Source organism: Henckelia pumila, chromosome 4, assembly GCF_033568475.1.
Source record: "Henckelia pumila isolate YLH828 chromosome 4, ASM3356847v2, whole genome shotgun sequence".
Taxonomy (NCBI): Eukaryota; Viridiplantae; Streptophyta; class Magnoliopsida; order Lamiales; family Gesneriaceae; genus Henckelia; species Henckelia pumila.
Window position 1 is genome coordinate 187,976,553 of NC_133123.1, and position 18,775 is coordinate 187,995,327.

At 46.8% G+C, this 18,775-nt stretch overlaps 35 non-coding genes and 1 pseudogene across 35 annotated transcripts; all 36 read right to left on the reverse strand.

Annotated features, from left to right (window-relative positions):
* Positions 1 to 363: 363 nt before the first annotated feature.
* LOC140867950 (5S ribosomal RNA) lies at positions 364 to 481 on the reverse strand. Its single transcript, XR_012145388.1, has one exon. It is a non-coding gene; the product is annotated as a 5S ribosomal RNA (ribosomal RNA).
* A 401-nt stretch (positions 482 to 882) lies between these two features.
* On the reverse strand, positions 883 to 1,001 carry LOC140867917 (5S ribosomal RNA). Its single transcript, XR_012145357.1, has one exon. It is a non-coding gene; the product is annotated as a 5S ribosomal RNA (ribosomal RNA).
* A 398-nt stretch (positions 1,002 to 1,399) lies between these two features.
* LOC140868654 (5S ribosomal RNA) lies at positions 1,400 to 1,518 on the reverse strand. The gene has a single exon (XR_012146061.1). It is a non-coding gene; the product is annotated as a 5S ribosomal RNA (ribosomal RNA).
* A 401-nt stretch (positions 1,519 to 1,919) lies between these two features.
* LOC140869054 (5S ribosomal RNA) lies at positions 1,920 to 2,037 on the reverse strand. The gene has a single exon (XR_012146447.1). It is a non-coding gene; the product is annotated as a 5S ribosomal RNA (ribosomal RNA).
* Positions 2,038 to 2,437: 400 nt separating this feature from the next.
* Positions 2,438 to 2,556, reverse strand: LOC140867969 (5S ribosomal RNA). Its single transcript, XR_012145407.1, has one exon. It is a non-coding gene; the product is annotated as a 5S ribosomal RNA (ribosomal RNA).
* Positions 2,557 to 2,957: 401 nt separating this feature from the next.
* LOC140868949 (5S ribosomal RNA) lies at positions 2,958 to 3,075 on the reverse strand. Its single transcript, XR_012146345.1, has one exon. It is a non-coding gene; the product is annotated as a 5S ribosomal RNA (ribosomal RNA).
* A 401-nt stretch (positions 3,076 to 3,476) lies between these two features.
* Positions 3,477 to 3,595, reverse strand: LOC140867872 (5S ribosomal RNA). The gene has a single exon (XR_012145311.1). It is a non-coding gene; the product is annotated as a 5S ribosomal RNA (ribosomal RNA).
* A 398-nt stretch (positions 3,596 to 3,993) lies between these two features.
* On the reverse strand, positions 3,994 to 4,112 carry LOC140870366 (5S ribosomal RNA). The gene has a single exon (XR_012147330.1). It is a non-coding gene; the product is annotated as a 5S ribosomal RNA (ribosomal RNA).
* Positions 4,113 to 4,513: 401 nt separating this feature from the next.
* Positions 4,514 to 4,632, reverse strand: LOC140868230 (5S ribosomal RNA). The gene has a single exon (XR_012145657.1). It is a non-coding gene; the product is annotated as a 5S ribosomal RNA (ribosomal RNA).
* A 401-nt stretch (positions 4,633 to 5,033) lies between these two features.
* On the reverse strand, positions 5,034 to 5,152 carry LOC140870342 (5S ribosomal RNA). The gene has a single exon (XR_012147307.1). It is a non-coding gene; the product is annotated as a 5S ribosomal RNA (ribosomal RNA).
* Positions 5,153 to 5,549: 397 nt separating this feature from the next.
* On the reverse strand, positions 5,550 to 5,668 carry LOC140868150 (5S ribosomal RNA). Its single transcript, XR_012145580.1, has one exon. It is a non-coding gene; the product is annotated as a 5S ribosomal RNA (ribosomal RNA).
* Positions 5,669 to 6,069: 401 nt separating this feature from the next.
* Positions 6,070 to 6,188, reverse strand: LOC140868336 (5S ribosomal RNA). The gene has a single exon (XR_012145759.1). It is a non-coding gene; the product is annotated as a 5S ribosomal RNA (ribosomal RNA).
* A 401-nt stretch (positions 6,189 to 6,589) lies between these two features.
* LOC140869320 (5S ribosomal RNA) lies at positions 6,590 to 6,708 on the reverse strand. Its single transcript, XR_012146699.1, has one exon. It is a non-coding gene; the product is annotated as a 5S ribosomal RNA (ribosomal RNA).
* Positions 6,709 to 7,108: 400 nt separating this feature from the next.
* LOC140867883 (5S ribosomal RNA) lies at positions 7,109 to 7,227 on the reverse strand. Its single transcript, XR_012145322.1, has one exon. It is a non-coding gene; the product is annotated as a 5S ribosomal RNA (ribosomal RNA).
* Positions 7,228 to 7,628: 401 nt separating this feature from the next.
* On the reverse strand, positions 7,629 to 7,747 carry LOC140867936 (5S ribosomal RNA). Its single transcript, XR_012145375.1, has one exon. It is a non-coding gene; the product is annotated as a 5S ribosomal RNA (ribosomal RNA).
* Positions 7,748 to 8,147: 400 nt separating this feature from the next.
* On the reverse strand, positions 8,148 to 8,266 carry LOC140868251 (5S ribosomal RNA). The gene has a single exon (XR_012145678.1). It is a non-coding gene; the product is annotated as a 5S ribosomal RNA (ribosomal RNA).
* Positions 8,267 to 8,658: 392 nt separating this feature from the next.
* On the reverse strand, positions 8,659 to 8,777 carry LOC140868706 (5S ribosomal RNA). Its single transcript, XR_012146110.1, has one exon. It is a non-coding gene; the product is annotated as a 5S ribosomal RNA (ribosomal RNA).
* A 401-nt stretch (positions 8,778 to 9,178) lies between these two features.
* Positions 9,179 to 9,297, reverse strand: LOC140867874 (5S ribosomal RNA). Its single transcript, XR_012145313.1, has one exon. It is a non-coding gene; the product is annotated as a 5S ribosomal RNA (ribosomal RNA).
* Positions 9,298 to 9,697: 400 nt separating this feature from the next.
* On the reverse strand, positions 9,698 to 9,816 carry LOC140867978 (5S ribosomal RNA). Its single transcript, XR_012145416.1, has one exon. It is a non-coding gene; the product is annotated as a 5S ribosomal RNA (ribosomal RNA).
* Positions 9,817 to 10,210: 394 nt separating this feature from the next.
* Positions 10,211 to 10,329, reverse strand: LOC140868231 (5S ribosomal RNA). Its single transcript, XR_012145658.1, has one exon. It is a non-coding gene; the product is annotated as a 5S ribosomal RNA (ribosomal RNA).
* Positions 10,330 to 10,730: 401 nt separating this feature from the next.
* On the reverse strand, positions 10,731 to 10,849 carry LOC140870344 (5S ribosomal RNA). The gene has a single exon (XR_012147309.1). It is a non-coding gene; the product is annotated as a 5S ribosomal RNA (ribosomal RNA).
* Positions 10,850 to 11,245: 396 nt separating this feature from the next.
* Positions 11,246 to 11,363, reverse strand: LOC140869102 (5S ribosomal RNA). The gene has a single exon (XR_012146492.1). It is a non-coding gene; the product is annotated as a 5S ribosomal RNA (ribosomal RNA).
* Positions 11,364 to 11,764: 401 nt separating this feature from the next.
* LOC140868919 (5S ribosomal RNA) lies at positions 11,765 to 11,883 on the reverse strand. Its single transcript, XR_012146317.1, has one exon. It is a non-coding gene; the product is annotated as a 5S ribosomal RNA (ribosomal RNA).
* A 401-nt stretch (positions 11,884 to 12,284) lies between these two features.
* LOC140869388 (5S ribosomal RNA) lies at positions 12,285 to 12,403 on the reverse strand. The gene has a single exon (XR_012146768.1). It is a non-coding gene; the product is annotated as a 5S ribosomal RNA (ribosomal RNA).
* Positions 12,404 to 12,803: 400 nt separating this feature from the next.
* Positions 12,804 to 12,922, reverse strand: LOC140868247 (5S ribosomal RNA). Its single transcript, XR_012145674.1, has one exon. It is a non-coding gene; the product is annotated as a 5S ribosomal RNA (ribosomal RNA).
* Positions 12,923 to 13,323: 401 nt separating this feature from the next.
* On the reverse strand, positions 13,324 to 13,442 carry LOC140868278 (5S ribosomal RNA). The gene has a single exon (XR_012145703.1). It is a non-coding gene; the product is annotated as a 5S ribosomal RNA (ribosomal RNA).
* A 400-nt stretch (positions 13,443 to 13,842) lies between these two features.
* On the reverse strand, positions 13,843 to 13,961 carry LOC140867877 (5S ribosomal RNA). The gene has a single exon (XR_012145316.1). It is a non-coding gene; the product is annotated as a 5S ribosomal RNA (ribosomal RNA).
* A 396-nt stretch (positions 13,962 to 14,357) lies between these two features.
* LOC140869075 (5S ribosomal RNA) lies at positions 14,358 to 14,476 on the reverse strand. Its single transcript, XR_012146467.1, has one exon. It is a non-coding gene; the product is annotated as a 5S ribosomal RNA (ribosomal RNA).
* Positions 14,477 to 14,877: 401 nt separating this feature from the next.
* Positions 14,878 to 14,996, reverse strand: LOC140867875 (5S ribosomal RNA). The gene has a single exon (XR_012145314.1). It is a non-coding gene; the product is annotated as a 5S ribosomal RNA (ribosomal RNA).
* Positions 14,997 to 15,396: 400 nt separating this feature from the next.
* LOC140869443 (5S ribosomal RNA) lies at positions 15,397 to 15,515 on the reverse strand. The gene has a single exon (XR_012146777.1). It is a non-coding gene; the product is annotated as a 5S ribosomal RNA (ribosomal RNA).
* A 400-nt stretch (positions 15,516 to 15,915) lies between these two features.
* On the reverse strand, positions 15,916 to 16,033 carry LOC140869569 (5S ribosomal RNA; annotated as a pseudogene).
* Positions 16,034 to 16,434: 401 nt separating this feature from the next.
* Positions 16,435 to 16,553, reverse strand: LOC140869478 (5S ribosomal RNA). The gene has a single exon (XR_012146780.1). It is a non-coding gene; the product is annotated as a 5S ribosomal RNA (ribosomal RNA).
* Positions 16,554 to 16,953: 400 nt separating this feature from the next.
* On the reverse strand, positions 16,954 to 17,072 carry LOC140867971 (5S ribosomal RNA). Its single transcript, XR_012145409.1, has one exon. It is a non-coding gene; the product is annotated as a 5S ribosomal RNA (ribosomal RNA).
* Positions 17,073 to 17,472: 400 nt separating this feature from the next.
* On the reverse strand, positions 17,473 to 17,591 carry LOC140867879 (5S ribosomal RNA). Its single transcript, XR_012145318.1, has one exon. It is a non-coding gene; the product is annotated as a 5S ribosomal RNA (ribosomal RNA).
* Positions 17,592 to 17,988: 397 nt separating this feature from the next.
* On the reverse strand, positions 17,989 to 18,107 carry LOC140868748 (5S ribosomal RNA). The gene has a single exon (XR_012146150.1). It is a non-coding gene; the product is annotated as a 5S ribosomal RNA (ribosomal RNA).
* Positions 18,108 to 18,508: 401 nt separating this feature from the next.
* On the reverse strand, positions 18,509 to 18,627 carry LOC140867876 (5S ribosomal RNA). Its single transcript, XR_012145315.1, has one exon. It is a non-coding gene; the product is annotated as a 5S ribosomal RNA (ribosomal RNA).
* Between the last annotated feature and the right edge of the window lie 148 nt (positions 18,628 to 18,775).

Sequence of the window (18,775 nt, forward strand, 5' to 3'; positions counted from 1 at the left end):
TGCGGATCGGAGGAAAAGGAGCTGCAGTTTTAAACGGACATAACTTTCGATCTGCTGAAAGTTACGGGAGCTTCAGCTTGCTCACGCGAAGCTCTTCTCGATACCTACAACGCGTATGTCAGTCTAAGAGACGGAGAAGCTCAAATTCAAACCCGTAGATTGTCTTTGGGGGCAATTTTCCCGTAGGGCGTGCTGGGACCCACCGAAGTGGCCCGCGTCACCCAGATCGCATGTTCACGTCCTGTGATTCAGTCTATTGCATCTTTTATATCCGTGGATTGGACTGAAAGAGTCGGAAATAGGACGGAGAGGAATCGGAAGAACAAGATGTACGAGTAAGAAAAAAAGAAACTAATAAAAAAAAGGGTGCAACACAAGGACTTCCCAGGGGGTCACCCATCCTAGTACTGCTCTTGCCCAAGCACGCATAACTTCGGAGTTCTGATGGGATCCGGTGCATAGTGCTGGTATGATCGCACCCAACAGTAAATGAATTCTTTATATTTTTGTCTCTCGAATTGCGGATCGGAGGAACAGGAGCTGCAGTTTCAAACGAACATAACTTTCGATCGACTGAGAGTTACTGGAGCTTCAGCCTGCTCACGCGAAGCTCCACTCGATACCTATATTGCGTATCTCGGTTAAAGAGACAAAGACGCTCAAATTCCAAAATGGATATGGTCTTTCGGGGCATTTTTCCCGTATGTCGCGCTGGGACCCATCGACGCGGCCCGCGTCACCCAGATCGCACGTTCACATCGTATGATTAAGTTTATTGCATCTTTTCTATCCGCGGATTGGACTGCAAGAGTCAGAAATAGGACGGTGAGGAATCGAAAGAACAAGAAGTACGAGTAAGAAAAAAAGAAATTAATGAAAAAAAGAGTGCAACACGAGGACTTCCCAAGGGGTCACCCATCCTAGTACTGCTCTCGCCCAAGCACGCATAACTTCGGAGTTCTGATGTGATCCGGTGCATTAGTGCTAGTATGATCGCACCCAATAATGAATTAATTTATATTGTTTTGTCTCTCGAATTGCGGATCGGAGGAACAGGAGCTGCAGTTTCAAACAGACATAACTTTCGATCGACTAAGAGTTACGGGAGCTTCAGCCTGTTCACTCGAAGCTCCTCTCGATACCTACAGCAAGTATCTCCGTCTAAGAGATGGAGATGATCAAATTACAACTCGGAGATGGTCTTTCGGGGCGTTTTTCCCATAGGGCGCACTGGGACCCACTGAAGCAGCTAGCGTCACCCAGATCGCACGTTCACGTCGTGTGATTAAGTCTATTGCATCTTTTCTATCCGCGGATTGGACTGAAAGAGTCAAAAATAGGACGGCGAGGAATCGGAAAAACAAGAAGTACGAGTAAGAAAAAAAAAATTAATGAAAAAGGGATGCAACACGAGGACTTCCCAAGGGGTCACCCATCCTAGTACTGCTCTCACCCATGCACGCTTAACTTCGATGTTCTGATGGGATCCGGTGCATTAGTACTGGTATGATCGCAACCAATAGTGAATGAATTCTTTATTTTTTTGTCTCTCGAATTGCGGATCAAAGGAATAGGAGCTGCAGTTTCAAACGGACATAACTTTCGATCTGCTGAGAGTTACGGGAGCTTCAGCCTGCTCACGCGAAGCTCTTCTCGATACCTACAGCGCGTATCTCGGTCTAAGAGACGGAGAAGCTCAAATTCAAACCCGGAGATGGTCTTTGGGGGCATTTTTCTCATAGGGCGCGCTGGGACCCACTGAAGTGGCCCGTGTCACCCAGATCGCACGTTCATGTCGTGTGATTCAGTCTATTGCATCTTTTATTTCCGTGGATTGGACTGAAAGAGTCGGAAATAGGACGGAGAGGAATCGGAAGAACAAGATGTACGAGTAAGAAAAAAAGAAACTAATTAAAAAAGGGGTGCAACACGAGGACTTCCAGGAGGTCACCCATCCTAGTACTGCTCTTGCCCAAGAACGCATAACTTCGGAGTTCTGATGGGATCCGGTGCATTAGGGCTGGTATGATCGCACCCAATAGTGAATGAATTCTTTATTTTTTTGTCTCTCGAATTGCGGATCGGAGGAACAGGAGCTGCAGTTTCAAACAGACATAACTTTCGATCGGCTGAGAGTTACTGGAGCTTTAGCCTGCTCACGCGAAGCTCCACTCGATACCTATAGTGCATATCTAGGTTAAAGAGATGGAGACGCTCAAATTCCAAAACGGAGATGGTCTTTTGGGGCATTTTTCCCATATGTCACGCTGGGACCCAATGAAGCGGCCCGCGTCACCCAGATCGCACGTTCACATCGTATGATTCAGTCTATTGCATCTTTTCTATCCGTGGATTGGACTGAAAGAGTCGGAAATAGGACGGAGAGGAATCGGAAGAATTAGAAGTACGAGTAAGAAAAAAAGAAATTAATGAAAAAGGGATGCAACACGAGGACTTCCCAGGGGGTCACCCATCCTAGTACTGCTCTCGCCCAAGCACGCTTATCTTCGGAGTTCTGATGGGATCCGGTGCATTAGTGCTGGTATGATCGCACCCAACAATGAATGAATATTTTATTGTTTTGTCTCTCGAATTGCGGATCGAAGGAAAAGGAGCTGCAGTTTCAAACGGACATAACTTTCGATCTGCTGAGAGTTACGGGAGCTTCAGCTTGCTCACGCGAAGCTCTTCTCGATACCTACAACGCGTATGTCAGTCTAAGAGACGGAGAAGCTCAAATTCAAACCCGGAGATTGTCTTTGGGGGCATTTTTCCCGTAGGGCATGCTGGGACCCACCAAAGTGGCCCGAGTCACCCAGATCGGACGTTCACGTCTTGTGATTTAGTCTATTGCATCTTTTATATCTACGGATTGGACTGAAAGAGTCGGAAATAGGATGGAGAGGAATCGGAAGAACAAGATGTACGAGTAAGAAAAAAAGAAACTAATAAAAAAAAGGGTGCAACACGAGGACTTCCCAGGGGGTCACCCATCCTAGTACTGCTCTTGCCAAGCACGCATAACTTTGGAGTTCTGATGGGATCCGGTGCATTAGTGCTGGTATGATCGCACCCAACAGTGAATGAATTCTTTATTTTTTTGTCTCTCGAATTGCGGATCGGAGGAACAGGAGCTGCAGTTTCAAACGGACATAACTTTCGATCGGCTGAGTGTTACTGGAGCTTCAGCCTGCTCACGCAAAGCTCCACTCGATACCTATAGTGCATATCTCGGTTAAAGAGACGGAGACGCTCAAATTCCAAAATGGAGATAGTCTTTCGGGGCATTTTTCCCGTATGTCGCGCTGGGACCCATCGAAGCGGCCAGCGTCACCCAGATCGCACGTTCACATCGTATGATTAAGTTTATTTCATATTTTCTATCCGCGGATTGGACTGCAAGAGTCGGAAATAGGACGGCGAGGAATCGAAAGAACAAGAAGTACGAGTAAGAAAAAAAGAAATTAATTAAAAAAGAGGTTCAACACGAGGACTTCCCAGGGGGTCACCTATCCTAGTACTGCTCTCGCCCAAGCACGCTTAACTTCGGAGTTCTGATGGGATCCGGTGCATTAGTGCTGGTATGATCGCACCCAATAGTGAATGAATTTTTATTGTTTTGTCTCTCGAATTGCGGATCGGAGGAACAAGAGCTGCAGTTTCAAACGGACATAACTTTTGATCGGCTAAGAGTTACGGGAGCTTCAGCCTGTTCACACGAAGCTCCTCACGATACCTACAGCAAGTATCTCGGTCTAAGAGACGGAGACGCTCAAATTACAACCCGGAGATGGTCTTTCGGGGCATTTTTCCCGTAGGGCGCGCTGGGACCCATTGAAGTGGCCTGCGTCACCCTGATCGCACGTTCACGTCGTGTGATTAAGTCTATTGCATCTTTTCTATCCGCGGATTGGACTGAAAGAGTCGGAAATAGGACAAAGAGGAATCGAAAGAATTAGAAGTACGAGTAAGAAAAAATTAATTAATAAAAAAGGGGTGCAACACGAGGACTTCCCAGGGGGTCAACCATCCAAGTACTGCTCACGCCCAAGCACGGTTAACTTCAGAGTTCTGATGGGATCCGGTGCATTAGTGCTGGTATGATCGCACCCAACAATGAATGAAAATTTTATTGTTTTGTCTCTCGAATTGCGGATCGGAGGAAAAGGAGCTGCAGTTTCAAATGGACATAACTTTCGATCTGCTGAAAGTTACGGGAGCTTCAGCTTGCTCACGCGAAACTCTTCTCGATACCTACAACGCGTATGTCGGTCTAAGAGACGGAGAAGCTCAAATTCAAACCCGTAGATTGTCTTTGGGGGCATTTTTCCCGTAGGGCGTGCTGGGACCCACCGAAGTGGCCCGCGTCACCCAGATCGCACGTTCACGTCCTGTGATTCAGTCTATTACATCTTTTCTATCCGCGGATTGGACTGAAAGAGTCGGAAATAGGATGGAGAGGAATCGGAAGAACAAGATGTACGATTAAGAAAAAAAGAAACTAATAAAAAAAAGGGTGCAACACGAGGACTTCCAAGGGGGTCACCCATCCTAGTACTGCTCTTGCCCAAGCACGCATAACATCGGAGTTCTGATGGGATCCGGTGCATTAGTGCTGGTATGATCGCACCCAACAGTGAATGAATTTTTTATTTTTTTGTCTCTCGAATTGCGGATCGGAGGAACAGGAGCTGCAGTTTCAAACGGACATAACTTTCGATCGGCTGAGAGTTACTGGAGCTTCAGCCTGCTCACGCGAAGCTCCACTCGATACCTATATTGCGTATCTTGGTTAAAGAGACGGAGATGCTCAAATTCCAAAATGGAGATGGTCTTTCGGGGCATTTTTCTCGTATGTTGCGCTGGGACCCACCGAAGTGGCCCGCGTCGCCCAGATCGCACGTTCACATCGTATGATTAAGTTTATTGCAACTTTTCTATCCGCGGATTGGACTGCAAGAGTCGGAAATAGGACGGCGAGGAATCGAAAGAACAAGAAGTACGAGTAAGAAAAAAAGAAATTAATGAAAAAAAGAGTGCAACACGAGGACTTCCCAAGGGGTCACCCATCCTAGTACTGCTCTCGCCCAAGCACGCATAACTTCGGAGTTCTGATGGGATCTGGTGCATTAGTGCTGGTATGATCGCACCCAATAATGAATTAATTTATATTGTTTTGTCTCTCGAATTGCGGATCGGAGGAACAGGAGCTGCAGTTTCAAACGGACATAACTTTCGATCGGCTAAGAGTTACGGGAGCTTCAGCCTGTTCACTCGAAGCTCCTCTCGATACCTACAGCAAGTATCTCGGTCTAAGAGACGGAGACGATCAAATTACAACCCGAAGATGGTCTTTCGGGGCGTTTTTCCCATAGGGCCCACTGGGACCCACTAAAGCGGCCTGCGTCACCCAGATCGCACGTTCACGTCGTGTGATTAAGTCTATTGCATCTTTTCTATCCGCGGATTGGACTGAAAGAGTCGGAAATAGGACGGCGAGGAATCGGAAAAACAAGAAGTACGAGTAAGAAAAAAAAATTAATGAAAAAGGGATGCAACACGAAGACTTCCCAAGGGGTCACCCATCCTAGTACTGCTCTCGCCTAAGCACGCTTAACTTCGAAGTTCTGATGGGATCCGGTGCATTAGTACTGGTATGATCGCACCCAATAGTGAATGAATTCTTTATTTTTTTGTCTCTCGAATTGCGGATCGGAGGAATAGGAGCTGCAGTTTCAAACGGACATAACTTTGGATCTGCTAAGAGTTACGGGAGCTTCAGCTTGCTCACGCGAAGCTCTTCTCGATACCTACAGCGCGTATCTGGGTCTAAGAGACGGAGAAGCTCAAATTCAAACCCGGAGATGGTCTTTGGGGGCATTTTTCTCATAGGGCGCGCTGAGACCCACCGAAGTGGCCCGCGTCACCCAGATCGCACGTTCATGTCGTGTGATTCAGTCTATTGCATCTTTTCTTTCCGTGGATTGGACTGAAAGAGTCGGAAATAGGACGGAGAGGAATCGGAAGAACAAGATGTACGAGTAAGAAAAAAAGACACTAATTAAAAAATGGGTGCAACACGAGGACTTCCCAGGGGGTCACCCATCCTAGTACTGCTGTCGCCCAAGCACACTTAACTTCGAAGTTCTGATGGGATCCGATGCATTAGTGCTGGTATGATCGCACCCAACAGTGAATGAATATTTTATTGTTTTGTCTCTTGAATTGTGGATCGGAGGAAAAGGAGCTGCAGTTTCAAATGGACATAACTTTCGATCTGCTGAGAGTTACGGGAGCTTCAGCTTGCTCACGCTAAGCTCTTCTCGATACCTACAACGCATATGTCGGTCTAAGAGATGGAGAAGCTCAAATTCAAACCCGAAGATTGTCTTTGGGGGAATTTTTCCCGTAAGGCGTGCTGGGACCCACCGAAGTGGCCCGCGTCACCCAGATCGGACGTTCACATCCTGTGATTCAGTCTATTGCATCTTTTCTATCCGCGGATTGGACTGAAAGAGTCGGAAATAAGACGGAGAGGAATCGGAAGAACAAGATGTACGAGTAAGAAAAAAAGAAACTAATAAAAAAAAGGGTGCACCACGAGGACTTCCCAGGGGGTCACCCATCCTAGTACTGCTCTTGCCCAAGCACGCATAACTTCGGAGTTCTGATTGGATCCGGTGCATTAGTGCTGGTATGATCGAACCTAACAGTGAATGAATTCTTTATTTTTTTGTCTCTCGAATTGCGGATCGGAGGAACAGGAGCTGCAGTTTCAAACGGACATAACTTTCGATCGGCTGAGAGTTACTGGAGCTTCAGCCTGCTCACGCGAAGCTCCACTCGATATCTATATTGTGTATCTCGGTTAAAGAGATGGAGACGCTCAAATTCCAAAATGGAGATGGTCTTTCGGGGCATTTTTCCCGTATGGCGCGCTGGGACCCACCGAAGTGGCCCGCGTCACCCAGATCGCACGTTCACGTCATGTAATTCAGTATATTGCATCTTTTCTATCCGCGGATTGGACTGAAAGAGTCGGAAATAGGACGGAGAGGAATCGGAAGAATTAGAAGTACGAGTAAGAAAAAAAGAAATTAATGAAAAAGGGTTGCAACACGAGGACTTCCCAGGGGGTCAACCATCCTAGTACTGCTCTCGCCCAAGCACGCTTATCTTCGGAGTTCTGATGGGATCCGGTGCATTAGTGCTGGTATGATAGCACCCAACAATGAATGAATATTTTATTATTTTGTCTCTCGAATAGCGGATCGGAGGAAAAGGAGCTGCAGTTTCAAACGGACATAACTTTCGATTTAATGAAAGTTACGGGAGCTTCAGCTTGCTCACGCGAAGCTCTTCTCGATACCTACAATGCGTATGTCGGTCTAAGATATGGAGAAGCTCAATTTCAAACCCGGAGATTGTCTTTGGGGGCATTTTTCTCGTAAGGCGTGCTGGGACCCATCGAAGTGGCCCGCGTCACCCAGATCGCACGTTCACGTCCTGTGATTCAGTCTATTGCATCTTTTCTATCCGCGGATTGGACTGAAAGAGTCGGAAATAGGACGGAGAGGAATCGGAATAACAAGATGTACGAGTAAGAAAAAAAGAAACTAATAAAAAAAAGGGTGCAACACGAGGACTTCCCAGGGGGTCACCCATCCTAGTACTGCTCTTGCCCAAGCGCGCATAACTTCGGAGTTCTGATGGGATCCGGTGCATTAGTGCTGGTATGATCGCACCCAACAGTAAATGAATTCTTTATTTTTTTGTCTCTCGAATTGCGGATCGGAGGAACAGGAGCTGCAGTTTCAAACGAACATAACTTTCGATCGGCTGAGAGTTACTGGAGCTTCAGCCTGCTCACGCGAAGCTCCACTCGATACCTATATTGTGTATCTCGGTTAAAGAGACGAAGACGCTCAAATTCCAAAATGGATATGGTCTTTCGGGGCATTTTTCCCGTATGTCGCGCTGAGACCCACCGAAGCGACCCGCGTCACCCAGATCGCACGTTCACATCGTATGATTAAGTTTATTGCATCTTTTCTATCCGCGGATTGGACTGTAAGAGTTGGAAATAGGACGGCGAGGAATCGAAAGAACAAGAAGTACGAGTAAGAAAAAAAAAATTAATGAAAAAAAGAGTGCAACACGAGGACTTCACAAGGGGTCACCCATCCTAGTACTGCTCTCGCCCAAGCACGCATAACTTCGGAGTTCTGATGTGATCCGATGCATTAGTGCTGGTATGATCGCACCCAATAATGAATTAATTTATATTGTTTTGTCTCTCGAATTGCGGATCGGAGGAACAGGAGCTGCAGTTTCAAACAGACATAACTTTCGATCGACTAAGAGTTACGGGAGCTTTAGCCTGTTCACTCGAAGCTCCTCTCGATACCTACTGCAAGTATCTCGGTCTAAGAGACGGAGACGATCAAATTACAACCCGGAGATGGTCTTTTGGGGCGTTTTTTCCATAGTGCTCTGGGACCCACTGAAGCAGCCTGCGTCACCCAGATCGCACGTTCACGTCGTGTGATTAAGTCTATTGCATCTTTTCTATCCGCGGATTGGACTGAAAGATTCGGAAATAGGACGGCGAGGAATCGGAAAAACAAGTACGAGTAAGAAAAAAAAATTAATGAAAAAGGGATGCAACACGAGGACTTCCCAAGGGGTCACCCATCCTAGTACTGCTCTCACCCAAGCACGCTTAACTTCGATGTTCTGATGGAATCCGGTGCATTAGTACTGGTATGATCGCACCCAATAGTGAATTAATTCTTTATTTTTTTGTCTCTCGAATTGCGGATCGGAGGAATAGGAGCTGCAGTTTCAAACGGACATAACTTTCGATCTGTTGAGAGTTACGGGAGCTTCAGCCTGCTCACGCGAAGCTCTTCTCGATACTTACAGCGCGTATCTTGGTCTAAGAGACGGAGAAGCTCAAATTCAAACCCGGAGATGGTCTTTGGGGGCATTTTTCTCATAAGGCGCGCTGGGACCCACCGAAGTGGCCCATGTCACCCAGATCGCACGTTCATGTCGTGTGATTCAGTCTATTGCATCTTTTCTTTCCGTGGATTGGACTGAAAGAGTCGGAAATAGGATGGAGAGGAATCGGAAGAACAAGATGTACGAGTAAGAAAAAAAGAAACTAATTAAAAAAGGGGTGCAACACGAGGACTTCCCAGGAGGTCACCCATCCTAGTACTGCTCTTGCCCAAGCACGCATAACTTCGGAGTTCTGATGGGATCCGGTGCATTAGGGCTGGTATGATCGCACCCAATAGTGAATGAATTCTTTATTTTTTTGTCTCTCGAATTTCGGATCGGAGGAACAGGAGCTGCAGTTTCAAACGGACATAACTTTCGATCGGCTGAGAGTTACTGGAGCTTCAGCCTGCTCACGCGAAGCTCCACTCGATACCTATAGTGCGTATCTAGGTTAAAGAGATGGAGACGCTCAAATTCCAAAACGGAGATGGTCTTTCGGGGCATTTTTCCCATATGTCATGCTGGGACCCAACGAAGCGGCCCGCATCACCCAGATCGCACGTTCACATCGTATGATTCAGTCTATTGCATCTTTTCTATCCGCGGATTGGACTGAAAGAGTCAGAAATAGGACGGAGAGGAATCGGAAGAATTAGAAGTACGAGTAAGAAAAAAAGAAATTAATGAAAAAGGGATGCAACACGAGGACTTCCCAGGGGGTCACCCATCCTAGTACGGCTCTCGCCCAAGCACGGTTAACTTCAGAGTTCTGATGGGATCCGGTGAATTAGTGCTGGTATGATCGCACCCAACAATGAATGAAAATTTTATTGTTTTGTTTCTCGAATTGCGGATCGGAGGAAAAGGAGCTGCAGTTTCAAATGGACATAACTTTCGATCTGCTGAAAGTTACGGGAGCTGCTCACGCGAAGCTCTTCTCGATACCTACAACGCGTATGTCGGTCTAAGAGACGGAGAAGCTCAAATTCAAACCCGTAGATTGTCTTTGGGGGCATTTTTCCCGTAGGGCGTGCTGGGACCCACCGAAGTGGCCCGCGTCACCCAGATCGCACGTTCACGTCCTGTGATTCAGTCTATTGCATCTTTTCTATCCGCGGATTGGACTGAAAGAGTCGGAAATAGGATGGAGAGGAATCGGAAGAACAAGATGTACGATTAAGAAAAAAAGAAACTAATAAAAAAAAGGGTGCAACACGAGGACTTCCAAGGGGGTCACCCATCCTAGTACTGCTCTTGCCCAAGCACGCATAACATCGGAGTTCTGATGGGATCCGGTGCATTAGTGCTGGTATGATCGCACCCAACAGTGAATGAATTTTTTATTTTTTTGTCTCTCGAATTGCGGATCGGAGGAACAGGAGCTGCAGTTTCAAACGGACATAACTTTCGATCGGCTGAGAGTTACTAGAGCTTCAGCCTGCTCACGCGAAGCTCCACTCGATACCTATATTGCGTATCTTGGTTAAAGAGACGGAGATGCTCAAATTCCAAAATGGAGATGGTCTTTCGGGGCATTTTTCTCGTATGTTGCGCTGGGACCCACCGAAGTGGCCCGCGTCGCCCAGATCGCACGTTCACATCGTATGATTAAGTTTATTGCATCTTTTCTATCCGCGGATTGGACTGCAAGAGTCGGAAATAGGACGGCGAGGAATCGAAAGAACAAGAAGTACGAGTAAGAAAAAAAGAAATTAATGAAAAAAAGAGTGCAACACGAGGACTTCCCAAGGGGTCACCCATCCTAGTACTGCTCTCGCCCAAGCACGCATAACTTCGGAGTTCTGATGGGATCTGGTGCATTAGTGCTGGTATGATCGCACCCAATAATGAATTAATTTATATTGTTTTGTCTCTCGAATTGCGGATCGGAGGAACAGGAGCTGTAGTTTCAAACGGACATAACTTTCGATCGGCTAAGAGTTACGGGAGCTTCAGCCTGTTCACTCGAAGCTCCTCTCGATACCTACAGCAAGTATCTCGGTCTAAGAGATGGAGACGATCAAATTACAACCCGAAGATGGTCTTTCGGGGCGTTTTTCCCATAGGGCCCACTGGGACCAACTGAAGCGGCCTGCGTCACCCAGATCGCACGTTCACGTCGTGTGATTAAGTCTATTGCATCTTTTCTATCCGCGGATTGGACTGAAAGAGTCGGAAATAGGACGGCGAGGAATCGGAAAAACAAGAAGTACGAGTAAGAAAAAAAATTAATGAAAAAGGGATGCAACACGAAGACTTCCAAGGGGTCACCCATCCTAGTACTGCTCTCGCCTAAGCACGCTTAACTTCGAAGTTCTGATGGGATCCGGTGCATTAGTACTGGTATGATCGCACCTAATAGTGAATGAATTCTTTATTTTTTTGTCTCTCGAATTGCGGATCGGAGGAATAGGAGCTGCAGTTTCAAACGGACATAACTTTGGATCTGCTAAGAGTTACGGGAGCTTCAGCCTGCTCACGCGAAGCTCTTCTCGATACCTACAGCGCGTATCTCGGTCTAAGAGAAGGAGAAGCTCAAATTCAAACCCGGAGATGGTCTTTGGGGGCATTTTTCTCATAGGGCGCACTGAGACCCACCGAAGTGGCCCGCGTCACCCAGATCGCACGTTCATGTCGTGTGATTCAGTCTATTGCATCTTTTCTTTCCGTGGATTGGACTGAAAGAGTCGAAAATAGGACGGAGAGGAATCGGAAGAACAAGATGTACGAGTAAGAAAAAAAGAAACTAATTAAAAAATGGGTGCAACACGAGGACTTCCCAGGGGGTCACCCATCCTAGTACTGCTGTCGCCCAAGCACACTTAACTTCGAAGTTTTGATGGGATCCGATGCATTAGTGCTGGTATGATCGCACCCAACAGTGAATGAATATTTTATTGTTTTGTCTCTTGAATTGTGGATCGGAGGAAAAGGAGCTGCAGATTCAAATGGACATAACTTTCGATCTGCTGAGAGTTACGAGAGCTTCAGCTTGCTCACGCTAAGCTCTTCTCGATACCTACAACGCGTATGTCGGTCTAAGAGATGGAGAAGCTCAAATTCAAACCCGAAGATTGTCTTTGGGGGCATTTTTCCCGTAAGGCGTGCTGGGACCCACCGAAGTGGCCCGCGTCACCCAGATCGGACGTTCACATCCTGTGATTCAGTCTATTGCATCTTTTCTATCCGCGGATTGGACTGAAAGAGTCGGAAATAGGACGGAGAGGAATCGGAAGAACAATATGTACGAGTAAGAAAAAAAGAAACTAATAAAAAAAAGGGTGCACCACGAGGACTTCCCAGGGGGTCACCCATCCTAGTACTGCTCTTGCCCAAGCACGCATAACTTCGGAGTTCTGACTGGATCCGGTGCATTAGTGCTGGTATGATCGAACCTAACAGTGAATGAATTCTTTATTTTTTTGTCTCTCGAATTGCGGATCGGAGGAACAGGAGCTGCAGTTTCAAACGGACATAACTTTCGATCGGCTGAGAGTTACTGGAGCTTCAGCCTGCTCACGCGAAGCTCCACTCGATACCTATATTGTGTATCTCGGTTAAAGAGATGGAGACGCTCAAATTCCAAAATAGAGATGGTCTTTCGGGGCATTTTTCCCGTATGGCGCGCTGGGACCCACCGAAGTGGCCCGCGTCACCCAGATCGCACGTTCACGTCATGTGATTCAGTATATTGCATCTTTTCTATCCGCGGATTGGACTGAAAGAGTCGGAAATAAGACGGAGAGGAATCGGAAGAATTAGAAGTACGAGTAAGAAAAAAAGAAATTAATGAAAAAGGGTTGCAACACGAGGACTTCCCAGGGGGTCAACCATCCTAGTACTGCTCTCACCCAAGCACGCTTATCTTCGGAGTTCTGATGGGATCCGGTGCATTAGTGCTGGTATGATAGCACCCAACAATGAATGAATATTTTATTATTTTGTCTCTCGAATTGCGGATCGGAGGAAAAGGAGCTGCAGTTTCAAACGGACATAACTTTCGATATGATGAAAGTTACGGGAGCTTCAGCTTGCTCACGCGAAGCTCTTCTCGATACCTACAATGCGTATGTCGGTCTAAGAGATGGAGAAGCTCAATTTCAAACCCGGAGATTGTCTTTGGGGGCATTTTTCTCGTAAGGCGTGCTGGGACCCATCGAAGTGGCCCGCGTCACCCAGATCGCACGTTCACGTCCTGTGATTCAGTCTATTGGATCTTTTCTATCCGCGGATTGGACTGAAAGAGTCGGAAATAGGACGGAGAGGAATCGGAATAACAAGATGTACGAGTAAGAAAAAAAGAAACTAATAAAAAAAAGGGTGCAACACGAGGACTTCCCAGGGGGTCACCCATCCTAGTACTGCTCTTGCCCAAGCGCGCATAACTTCGGAGTTCTGATGGGATCCGGTGCATTAGTGCTAGTATGATTGCACCCAACAGTAAATGAATTCTTTATTTTTTTGTCTCTCGAATTGCGGATCGGAGGAACAGGAGCTGCAGTTTCAAACGAACATAACTTTCGATCGGCTGAGAGTTACTGGAGCTTCAGCCTGCTCACGCGAAGCTCCACTCGATACCTATATTGCGTATCTCGGTTAAAGAGACGAAGACGCTCAAATTCCAAAATGGATATGGTCTTTCGGGGCATTTTTCCCGTATGTCGCGCTGAGACCCACCGAAGCGACCCGCGTCACCCAGATCGCACGTTCACATCGTATGATTAAGTTTATTGCATCTTTTCTATCCGCGGATTGGACTGTAAGAGTCGGAAATAGGACGGCGAGGAATCGAAAGTACAAGAAGTACGAGTAAGAAAAAAAAAATTAATGAAAAAAAGAGTGCAACACGAGGACTTCACAAGGGGTCACCCATCCTAGTACTGCTCTCGCCCAAGCACGCATAACTTCGGAGTTCTGATGTGATCCGGTGCATTAGTGCTGGTATGATCGCACCCAATAATGAATTAATTTATATTGTTTTGTCTCTCGAATTGCGGATCGGAGGAACAGGAGCTGCAGTTTCAAACAGACATAACTTTCGATCGACTAAGAGTTACGGGAGCTTTAGCCTGTTCACTCGAAGCTCCTCTCGATACCTACTGCAAGTATCTTGGTCTAAGAGACGGAGACGATCAAATTACAACCCGGAGATGGTCTTTCGGGGCGTTTTTTCCATAGTGCTCTGGGACCCACTGAAGCAGCCTACGTCACCCAGATCGCACGTTCACGTCGTGTGATTAAGTCTATTGCATCTTTTCTATCCGCGGATTGGACTGAAAGATTCGGAAATAGGACGGCGAGGAATCGGAAAAACAAGAAATACGAGTAAGAAAAAAAAAATTAATTAAAAAGGGATGCAACACGAGGACTTCCCAAGGTGTCACCCATCCTAGTACTGCTCTCACCCAAGCACGCTTAACTTCGATGTTCTGATGGGATCCGGTGCATTAGTACTGGTATGATCGCACCCAATAGTGAATTAATTCTTTATTTTTTTGTCTCTCGAATTGCGGATCGGAGGAATAGGAGCTGCAGTTTCAAACGGACATAACTTTCGATCTGCTGAGAGTTACGGGAGCTTCAGCCTGCTCACGCGAAGCTCTTCTCGATACCTACAGCGCGTATCTCGGTCTAAGAGACGGAGAAGCTCAAATTCAAACCCGGAAATGGTCTTTGGGGGCATTTTTCTCATAAGGCGCGCTGGGACCCACCGAAGTGGCCCATGTCACCCAGATCGCACGTTCATGTCGTGTGATTCAGTCTATTGCATCTTTTCTTTCCGTGGATTGGACTGAAAGAGTCGAAAATAGGATGGAGAGGAATCGGAAGAACAAGATGTACGAGTAAGAAAAAAAGAAACTAATTAAAAAAGGGGTGCAACACGAGGACTTCCCAGGAGGTCACCCATCCTAGTACTGCTCTTGCCCAAGCACGCATAACTTCGGAGTTCTGATGGGATCCGGTGCATTAGGGCTGGTATGATCGCACCCAATAGTGAATGAATTCTTTATTTTTTTGTCTCTCGAATTTCGGATCGGAGGAACAGGAGCTGCAGTTTCAAACGGACATAACTTTCGATCGGCTGAGAGTTACTGGAGCTTCAGCCTTCTCACGCGAAGCTCCACTCGATACCTATAGTGCGTATCTAGGTTAAAGAGATGGAGACGCTCAAATTCCAAAACGGAGATGGTCATTCGGGGCATTTTTCCCATATGTCATGCTGGGACCCAACGAAGCGGCCCGCATCACCCAGATCGCACGTTCACATCGTATGATTCAGTCTATTGCATCTTTTCTATCCGCGGATTGGACTGAAAGAGTCAGAAATAGGACGGAGAGGAATCGGAAGAATTAGAAGTACGAGTAAGAAAAAAAGAAATTAATGAAAAAGGGATGCAACACGAGGACTTCCCAGGGGGTCACCCATCCTAGTACGGCTCTCGCCCAAGCACGCTTATCTTCGGAGTTCTGATGGGATCCGGTGCATTAGTGCTGGTATGATCGCACCCAACAATGAATGAATATTTTATTGTTTTGTCTCTCGAATTGCGGATCGAAGGAAAAGGAGCTTCAGTTTCAAACGGACATAACTTTCGATCTGCTGAGAGTTACGGGAGCTTCAGCTTGCTCACGCGAAGCTCTTCTCGATACCTACAACGCGTATGTCAGTCTAAGAGACGGAGAAGCTCAAATTCAAACCCGGAGATTGTCTTTGGGGCATTTTTCCCGTAGGGCATGCTGGGACACACCGAAGTGGCCCGAGTCACCCAGATCAGACATTCACGTCTTGTGATTCAGTCTGTTGCATCTTTTCTATCTGCGGATTGGACTGAAAGAGTCGGAAATAGGATGGAGAGGAATCGGAAGAACAAGATGTACGAGTAAGAAAAAAAGAAACTAATAAAAAAAAGGGTGCAACACGAAGACTTCCCAGGGGGTCACCCATCCTAATACTGCTCTTGCCAAGCACGCATAACTTTGGAGTTCTAATGGGATCCGGTGCATTAGTGCTGGTATGATCGCACTCAACAGTGAATGAATTCTTTATTTTTTTGTCTCTCGAATTGCGGATCGGAGGAACAGGAGCTGCAGTTTCAAACGGACATAACTTTCGATCGGCTGAGTGTTACTGGAGCTTCAGCCTGCTCACGCGAAGTACCACTTGATAACTATAGTGCATATCTCGGTTAAAGAGACGGAGACGCTCAAATTCCAAAATGGAGATGGTCTTTCGGGGCATTTTTCCCGTATGTCGCGTTGGGACCCATCGAAGCGGCCCGCGTCACCCAGATCGCACGTTCACATCGTATGATTAAGTTTATTGCATCTTTTCTATCCGCGGATTGGACTGCAAGAGTCGGAAATAGGATGGCAAGGAATCGAAAGAACAAGAAGTACGAGTAAGAAAAAAAGAAATTAATTAAAAATGGGGTGCAACACGAGGACTTCCCAGGGGGTCACCTATCCTAGTACTGCTCTCGCCCAAGTACGCTTAACTTCGGAGTTCTGATGGGATCCGGTGCATTAGTGCTGGTATGATCGCACCCAATAGTGAATGAATTTTTATTGTTTTGTTTCTCGAATTGCGAATCGGAGGAACAAGAGCTGCAGTTTCAAACGGACATAACTTTCGATCTGATGAAAGTTACGGGAGCTTCAGCTTTCTCACGCGAATCTCTTCTCGATACCTACAACGCGTATGTCGGTCTAAGAGATGGAGAAGCTCAAATTCAAACCCGGAGATTGTCTTTGGGGGCATTTTTCCCGTAAGGCGTGCTGGGACCCACCGAAGTGGCCCGCGTCACCCAGATCGCACGTTCACGTCCTGTGATTCAGTCTATTGCATCTTTTCTATCCGCGGATTGGACTGAAAGAGTCGGAAATAGGACGGAGAGGAATCGGAAGAACAAGATGTACGAGTAAGAAAAAAAGAAACTAATAAAAAAAAGGGTGCAACACGAGGACTTCCCAGGGGGTCACCCATCCCAGTACTGCTCTTGCCCAAGCGCGCATAACTTCGGAGTTCTGATGGGATCCGGTGCATTAGTGCTGGTATGATCGCACCCAACAGTAAATGAATTCTTTATTTTTTTGTCTCTCGAATTGCGGATCGGAGGAACAGGAGCTGCAGTTTCAAACGAACATAACTTTCGATCGGCTGAGAGTTACTGGAGTTTCAGCCTGCTCACGCGAAGCTCCACTCGATACCTATATTGCGTATCTCGGTTAAAGAGATGGAGACGCTCAAATTCCAAAATGGATATGGTCTTTCGGGGCATTTTTCCCGTATGTCGCACTGGGACCCACCGAAGCGACCCGCGTCACCCAGATCGCACGTTCACATCGTATGATTAAGTTTATTGCATCTTTTCTATCCGCGGATTGGACTGCAAGAGTCGGAAATAGGACGGCGAGGAATCGAAAGAACAAGAAGTACGAGTAAGAAAAAAAAAATTAATGAAAAAAAGAGTGCAACACGAGGACTTCACAAGGGGTCACCCATCCTAGTACTGCTCTCGCCCAAGCACGCATAACTTCGGAGTTCTGATGTGATCCGGTGCATTAGTGCTGGTATGATCGCACCCAATAATGAATTAATTTATATTCTTTTGTCTCTCGAATTGCGGATCGGAGGAACAGGAGCTGCAGTTTCAAACAGACATAACTTTCGATCGACTAAGAGTTACGGGAGCTTCAACCTGTTCACTCGAAGCTCCTCTCGATACCTACAGCAAAAATCTCGGTCTAAGAGACGGAGACGATCAAATTACAACCCGGAGATGGTCTTTCGGGGCGTTTTTTCCATAGGGCGCACTGGGACCCACTGAAGCAGCCTGCGTCACCCAGATCGCACGTTCACGTCGTGTGATTAAGTCTATTGCATCTTTTCTATCCGCGGATTGGACTGAAAGAGTCGGAAATAGGACGGCGAGGAATCGAAAAACAAGAAGTACGAGTAAGAAAAAAAAAATTAATGAAAAAGGGATGCAACACGAGGACTTCCGAAGGGGTCACCCATCCTAGTACTGCTCTCACCCAAGCACGCTTAACTTCGATGTTCTGATGGGATCCGGTGCATTAGTACTGGTATGATCGCACCCAATAGTGAATTAATTCTTTATTTTTTTGTCTCTCGAATTGCGGATCGGAGGAATAGGAGCTGCAGTTTCAAACAGACATAACTTTCGATCTGCTGAGAGTTACGGGAGCTTCAGCCTGCTCACGCGAAGCTCTTCTCGATACCTACAGCGCGTATCTCGGTCTAAGAGACGGAGAAGCTCAAATTCAAACTCGGAGATGGTCTTTGGGGGCATTTTTCTCATAGGGCGCGCAGGGACCCACCGAAGTGGCCCGTGTCACCCAGATCGCACGTTCATGTCGTGTGATTCAGTCTATTGCATATTTTCTTTCCGTGGATTGGACTGAAAGAGTCGGAAATAGGACTGAGAGGAATCGGAAGAACAAGATGTACGAGTAAGAAAAAAAGAAACTAATTAAAAAAGGGGTGCAACACGAGGACTTCCCAGGAGGTCACCCATCCTAGTACTGCTCTTGCCCAAGCACGCATAACTTCGGAGTTCTGATGGGATCCGGTGCATTAGGGCTGGTATGATCGCACCCAATAGTGAATGAATTCTTTATTTTTTTGTCTCTCGAATTTCGGATCGGAGGAACAGGAGCTGCAGTTTCAAACGGACATAACTTTCGATCGGCTGAGAGTTACTGGAGCTTCAGCCTGCTCACGCGAAGCTCCACTCGATACCTATAG